This window comes from Hyaena hyaena, unplaced genomic scaffold (assembly GCF_003009895.1).
Source record: "Hyaena hyaena isolate Hyena2069 unplaced genomic scaffold, ASM300989v1 scaffold_248, whole genome shotgun sequence".
Taxonomy (NCBI): Eukaryota; Metazoa; Chordata; class Mammalia; order Carnivora; family Hyaenidae; genus Hyaena; species Hyaena hyaena.
Genome location: NW_024080881.1, coordinates 713,126 through 721,085, shown reverse-complemented (window position 1 = coordinate 721,085; position 7,960 = coordinate 713,126).

Here is a 7,960-nt window from a genome sequence, read left to right as displayed (position 1 = left end):
ATTCTGAGGCCTCTTTGAGCAGCGCTAGCTGAGCCCGTTGCATCGCTGGGCTCTACAAGGCTCACACTTGGGTCATCACTGGGTTTCACAGATTTGCTGTGACCCGGACACCCAACACACAAAGAAGGAGAGAGAAAGAGCCAATCAAATGATAGTTTCCCTTAGGAACCACTCCCTCCCTGCTCCTACCCCCAGGGCTGCCTCTCTGAGCCAGTCAGTGTTCCTGGCCTCCAGCTTCCCTGAGCTGAGGGCTGAAGACCATTGCCTGGCTCTGGTAATTGGTCTGGGAAGCCCAAAGGGAGGTGGCGGGGGCTCAGGGGAGGGAGAGCCCCAGGTGCTGCAGGAAGTGGAGCTGTTAATTAAGTGGCTCCTTCCCACCCTGGAAGAAGGAGATGGGGAGCTGCAGGGGCCCAGGAAGCAGTGGATCTTAAAGGGGACAAGACCCCTTTCTGACCCTATCAAGGAAGAGCCACGCTATATCCCAGGCTTCTTCACAGGTCATACTCTCTGGGGCTTACTGGTGGAACTACTCAATCTATGAAAGAGAAGCCTATTAAGGAACCCATGTGACCACGCTCCCTCTGAGAAGCCTTAGGGAGTCCCTGGTAGAAAAGGACCAGGAGAGGGCACTATAACGCCCAGCTCCAGCTCCAAGGGGCGGCACACGGGACAAAGTAAAGACTAAGGAGATCTCCTGAAGGTATCCGCTGAAACTTCAGGCGGTCAGATGGTTGTGACGAATAGTAGCAGTGAGGGCCCCTTGATGATGCCCAGCCCAGGGCTTGGCTGTGAGAAGCAACTGAATTGTAGCCACAGCCACATCAAAGGTTCTCTGAATGTGGCCCTCAGTGGCAGCAGCCTGATCATCTGGGAACTTATTTTGCATGTTTAACATGCAAATTTTCAGTCCCTTTCTCCTTCCCAGACCTATAAATCAGAAACGGGGGCTCAGTGCAGCAATCCACAAGCCCTCTAGGTGATTCTGACAAATGCTTAAATTAAAAAAAAATTTTTTTTAACGTTTATTTTTGAGAGACAGAGAGACAGAGTGTGAGCAGGGGAGGTGCAGAGAAGGAGACACAGAATCGGAAGCAAGCTCCAGGATCTGAGCTGTCAGCACAGAGCCCGATGCAACCCAAACTCACTAGCTGCAAGATCATGACCTGAGGCGAAGTTGGCTGCTCAACCAACTGAGCCACCCAGGTGCCCCGACAAATGCTTAAATTTGAGAGCCACTAGTATAATCTGACAAATTCTGGAGCTGGGCTGCCCGGAAAACTTCTATTCACAAATCCATTCACATTCATCCAATATTTATTAGCACCTTCTATGTGTTGACTCTGTGCCAAGTGTCACGAGGAGCCCAAAGTGATAGTTCCCACCCTCCAGGCAGACTGATTAGTAAGTGCAAAAGATGGGCGAAGAGCCCCAGGAAGGAGCCAAACTTTCTGGTTAGGATGATTAGAGAGGAATTCCCAGCGGAGGTGGCCTTTGAGATGGTCCTTGAAGACTGAGCTAGAATCAACAGAGCAGAAAAGGAAGGCACTCCTAAAATCAAAATCTAACTTAAAAAAAAAAAAAAACACCTCACACATTTATTTATTTTTGAGACAGAGAGACACAGAGTGTGAGCAAGGGAGGTGTAGAGAGGGAGACACAGAATCCAAAGCACGCTCCAGGTTCCGAACTGTCAGCACAGAGCCCAATGAGGGGCTCAAGCTCACAAACCATGAGGTCATGACCTGAGCCAATGTCAGGCACTTTATTGACTGAGCCACTCAGGTGCCTTCAAAAATCTAACTTTTAAAAACAACTTATAGAGCAAATCAGAGAACTCTAGATGCTGGCGAGGATGTGGAGAAACGGGCACCCTCCTACACTGTTGGTGGGAATGTAAACTGGTACAGCCCCTCTGGAAAACAGTGTGGAGGTTCTTAAGGAAACTAACAATAGAACTCCCCTATGACCCAGCAATAGCACTGCTAGGAATTTACCCAAGGGATACAGAAATGCTGAGGCATAGGAGCACATGTACCCCAATGTTCATAGCAGCACTCTCCACAATAGCTAAAACATGGAAAGAGCCTAAGTGTCCATCAACAGATGAATGGATCAAGAAGATGTGGTTTATCTATACCATGGAATACTCCATGGCAATGAGAAACAATGAAATCTGGCCATGTGTAGCAACATGGATGGACCTTGAGGGTGTTATGCTGAGCAAAATAAGTCAGGCAGAGAAGGACAAATATATGTTTGCACGTATAGGAGGATTAGGAGGAACTTGACGGAGGAACAAGGGGGAGAAGAAGGGGGGAAATGGTGGGGGAAAGGGAGAGAGACAAACCATGAGAGACTCTTGAATGCTGACAAAAACTGAGGACTGATGGATGTGGGGGGGAGGAGAGATGGGCATGGAGGAGGGCACTTGTGGGGATGAGCACTGAGTGTTATGTGGAAACTAATTTGACAATAAACTATTTGAAAAAAAAAAAAAGCAACTTATAGGGGCGTCTGGGTGGCTCAGTTGTAAGCGTTCACCTTTGGCTGAGGGCATGATCTAACTGTTCATGGGTTCGAGCCCTGCATCTGGGCTCTGCGCTCAGAGCCTGGAGCCTGCTTTGGATTCTGTGTCTCCCTCTCTCTCTGCCCCTCTCCCATTCACACTCTGTCTCTCTCTCAAAAATAAAACATGAAAAAAAAAAGATCAGTGAAAGGAAAGAAAAATCTTGATTAGAAACTAAATAAATTTAAAGTAACTTATAGCTTTGGGGATAAATTCAAGCGCATCAGCACAAGCTTTCCATGATCCAGGCCCCATCTCCATTAACTCCATGTCCTGTCACTCCATACCTCCGTCTGTAGATCTGAGTAAAATTGAACTTCTCATAGAAATGGACACACGGCATGCTATTTCTTATTGCCAGGCCTTTGCTTAGGCTGTCCCTCCTACCCAGAATACCCTTTTTGTGTCTCTCAGCCCAGAAGCCACCCATTCTTCAGGACTCCTTACAGGCATTTTCTTCTTCAGGAACCCCTCTCTTCTAGGTCCCCAAAGGCCTGGAACACTGGTGCATCAGTGCCCTCACCGCACTGTATTTAAAAATCGGCTTTATGTCAATTCCCCTGTTAGAATGTGAACCTACCGTAAGTAGGCATCATCTTCAACTTTGTGACCCTAGAGCCTAGCTCAGTACCTGGCACAAAGCGGGCTTTCAATACATAGTTCTTTAGCAAAGGAACGAAGGAAGGGAGAATGTTAAGTAGGAGGCCCCGGAGGGTGGGGGGAAGCCATGGCAAGGAATGACGTAGAGTCTGACAAGGAGCGCGTCCTGAAGGCAATGGCACAAAATGTTTTCCTCTACATAAAATCTGGAACAGAGGAGACAGTGCTTAGCAGCCAGGAGCGTCTTGCTGCCTGCTTGCTGGCTTGACAGATCTGGCATATGTGCTTTGAATCCAATTGTCATCTGCTGAGCATTGCTGCTAAAATGTTCCAGCATGTTAGGCCAAATGTGAATCCGTATAAGTCTATTTAGCACTGTAGCTTGGTTTCTGAGTTGGGGTGCAGGTTTATTAATTCTCAGGATTCCCAAGAGCACATGAAAAGATGCTCAACATCATTAGTCATTAGGGAAATGCCAATTGGATCTACAACTAGATACCATTAATATCTAGTAGAATGGCAAAAAAACAAAAAACAAAAAAACAAACAACAACAAAAAACCACAACTTCTTTTAACTGAAAATATCAGGTGCCTAGCTGGCTCAGTTGATTGAGTGTCTGACTCTTGGTTTCGGCTCAGGTCATGATCTCACTGTTTGTGGGATTGGGCTCTGCACTGACGGTACGGAGCCTGCTTGGGATTCTCTCTCTCTTTCTCTCTCTCTCTCTCTCTCTCTCTCAAAATAAACAAATAGGGGTGCCTGGGTGGCTCAGTTGGTTGAGCATACGACTTTGGCTCACGTCATGATCTCACAGTTCATGAGTTTGAGCCCTGCGTCAGGCTCTGTGCTGACAGCTCAGAGCCCGGGGCCTGTCTTCGAATTCTGTGTCTCCCTCTTTCTCTAACCCTCCCCTGCTCACGCTGTCTCTCTCTCTAGCTCTCAAATATAAATAAAACATTTAAATTTTTTTCAAAATAAATAAACTAAAAAAAAAAAGAAAGTACCAAGTGTTGTCAAGGATGCATAGCAACTAAAACTCTCATAATCTGCTGGTAGGAATGCAAACCCATACAGCCACTCTGGGACGCAGTTTGGTGGTTTCTTAGAAAGTTAAACATATACTTGTCATAGAACCCAGCAATCCCCATTCTAGGTTTTTTTTTTTTAATTTTTTATTTATTTTTGAGAGACAGGGAGAGACAGAGCATGAGTTGGGAGGAGCAGAGAGAGAGGGGACACAGAATCGAAAGCAGGCTCCAAGCTCTGAGCCGTTGGCGCAGAGCCCAGTGTGGGGCTCAAACTCAAACCGGACCCGAAGTCAGATGATCAACTGACTGAGCCACCTGGGTGCCATTCCCGTTCTAGGTATTTACTCCAGAAATATGAAGACTTAAGTTCATACAACAACTGGTGTGTCAATCCTTATAGAAGCTCTATTCAAAATTGTCAAAAACTAACAACAAACCAATATTGTCCATCAACAGGCAAATAATAAAGAAATGGTGGAATAGCCGCACAATAGAATACTTCTCAGCAATAAAAAAGGAATGAATTATGGGTATATACAACAACATGGATAAATCTGAGGGTATCACTCAGAGAAAGAACCCAATTCCAGAAGGTTACATAGTGCATGAATCCATTACATGACACACTGGAAAACAGAGAACAGACTGCCAGTAGTCGGGGTTGGAGGAGCGTTTGATGATAAAGGGGCAACCTGATGGTATTTTTTGGAGTGACAGAACTGTTCTCGATTCTGATCTCTCTTGGAATCTATGCATATGTTAAAAATCATAGACTTATGGGGGCACCTGGGTGGCTCAGTCGGTTGAGCATCTGACTTCGGCTCAGGTCATGACCTCATGGTTTGTGGGTTTGAGCCCCGCGTCGGGCTCTGTGCTGACAGCTCAGAGCCCGGAGCTGCTTTGGATTCTGTGTCTCCCTCTCTCTCTCTGCCTCTCCCCTGCTTGTGCTCTGTCTCTCTCTCTCTCTCAAAAATAAATAAAAATTTGAAGAAAATCATAGAGTCATACACCAAAAACAGTGAATTGAACTATAAGTAATTTTTTTTACTTTTTATTTATTTATTTTTAATTTTTATTTATTTATCTTGGTGGGGGAAGGGCAGAGAGAGAGGTGGAGAGAGAATCCCAAGCAGGCTCCTTGCTCAGCACAGAGCCTGACTCAGGACTTGATCTAATGACTTTGAGACCATGACCTGAGCCGAAACCAAGAGTTGGACACTCAACTAACCAAGTTACCCAGATGCCCCCATAATTTTCTTTAAATTATTTAAAGAGAAGTCAATTATTTAAAGTTTAAAGTAAAAACGAATCCCAAGAGACAAGGCAGTTCTCAGGCCCACAGGTGGTACCCGTCCCACCTTCTTGTCTGACGTGGACAGTGTCTGTACCACCTTTAACTCCCGAAACAAGGTCAGTCAGCCATACAGCCCTCCTGGGGGGGAGGAGTGGCTCATGAAAGCAAGTTACAATGCTCCCATCTAGTTTGATTTTGATTTCCGGGCCATCTCCACTGTGACAGCTAATTTTGTCTTATTCCCCGGAAGTATCCCCAAAGGGCTAGAACAGTGCTTATAGTTATTCAAATAAATGTTGATTGAGTAAATATTTGTTATCCCTTTATCTTACTGGCTCCAAATTCCTGAATCCACTCTCTTAATTGAAATAGTCACCTTAGCCTCCCTTCTCCAATTATATCACTTGCTCTAAGTTCCCTCCTGGAATTTTGACACTTAACTCTCCTGCTCAGGAGTTGGCTCTGCCCCTTTTTTGGCCCAAGGGTCACCTGTTATCTCAGGTAAGAATTCCTCCCTCTAGCTGTATCCCATTATGGACCCTCAGCCAGAGCCCCCGTGGAAAGCCACCCTGGCCTCGTCACATAAGATAGTGCCCAACACGGGGACTGGCACCCTCCTCAGACACGAAGGAAAAAAACAGCAGACCACATGGGCTGAGAAGGCACCTCAGTCTTACCAGGTGCTGCCCCCATGCCTTGACAGCAGTGTGTGTACGTTTGTGTCTGCCAGGAGACATTTGGGTTCAATCTTACTCAAAGTGTTTGTGTGTTCCCTTTATTTCACCTGACGCCCTGTAATTGTAGATGCCAGGGAGTGGGATCTTTGGTCATTTGGAGCTGTTATTGAGCCTTTTGGTTAGAATCTCCTGGGTTTCTGCTTATTTCCCTTCTGGTTGGCTGAAACTGAAGGCCATTTGTGTCCACTTGAGTCATAAGTGGGTGCCTCAAGAGCTGTGCACACAAATGTGTTAGTTTCAGCCCACAGTGTATTCAAGCTTTTCAATTAGTTGCCAACATTTTTAAAAATTTTGTTAATGCTTATTTATTTTTGAGAGAAGGCGTGTGAGAGAGAGAGAGAGAGAGAGAGAGCAAGCGCAGGGAAGGGGCAGAGAGAGAGGGAGACACAGAATCTGAAGCAGGCTCCAGGCTCTGCTGTCAGTACAGAGTCCAACGGGGGCTCGAACTCACCAGCTGTGAGATCATGAACTGAGCTGAAGTTGGACACTTAATGGACTAAGCAACCCAGGTGCCCCTAGTTGCTGACATTTTTAAACTGGGAGATTTCTTAGGAAAATCAGATCTGGCATTATCAGGCCACACTTCCCATAGGCCTCCCACCTTCCTATAGTGGAACACTGGACAGCAGGTGCCTTCTTTAGATGGGACAGGTGCCCTGCTGAGATCTATTTTCTTCCCCCTCCATCCATTTTTTTCCTGCCTTGCTTTCCCAGGTCCTTGTGTGTACTACCTGATAGCAGGTGCTTAGTTGCCCTGTGTATAAAAAGATGTACAAGACTCAGTCTTCAAAGAGCTTACTATTTGGTCATGTGGAGTAAAGTTTTCAGGCGGGGTGGGAGAGGCATTCCAAGCAGAGGGAGCACCATAAACAGTGAAGAGGAAGGCAGGAGAACGCAGAAGGACTATAGGCATAACAGTTGTGATCGCAAGGTATCTGGGCAGGTCCATTTTCAGGAACGCAGCACACCCAGCCCCAACCCCCCCTCCAGAAGAGGTAGGGCCAAATCACTTAATAATTCACAACACGGTCAGAATTTGATCAGCAGGGAGTGGAAGGGAAGGTGCTGGGCTTTGAAACCAGAGACCCCTTTTCGTGACCTCGCACCTCCATAAGTCCCTCCCATTCCCAGGCCTCTTTAAAATTAGGATGTGAGTAACTATTTTACAGGGGCGCTTGAGTAGCCCAGTCTGTTAAGCGCAGACTCTTGATCGGCTCAGGTCATGATCTCATGGTTTGTGATTTCAAGCTCCAGGTCAGACTCTGCGCTGACAGTGCGGAGCCTGCTTGGGATTCTCTCTCCCTCTCTCTCTGCCGCTACCCTGCTTGTGCACTCTTTCCCTCTCTCAAAAGAAACAAACATTAAAAAATAAAATTATTTAAAAAAAAACCCCTACTTTACAACACTGCGGTCAGGATTTATTAAAGAAGAGTGAGTGTGAAAAGTGCCTTCACGATGCTCGACACGTTACCAGGGGCTCAGCAGTAGACAGCTTCCATAGCAGGCACGGAGTATGCGCTAACTGAACAAAAGGTGCACAGGATGAATAGTGACAAAACGGCGCAGGGAGGAATGGGGCCGCGAGCCACACCCTGCCCCAGCTTCGGGCAACCCATGCGCGGGCGGGGGATGGGGGGTGGTGTCGCAGCGTAGCGCGAGCCCACAGCCACAGTCTGGGGAGCACATATGCGCATGCGCAGAGCACTCGACCCCGGTGGGGGTGGGGCCGGGAG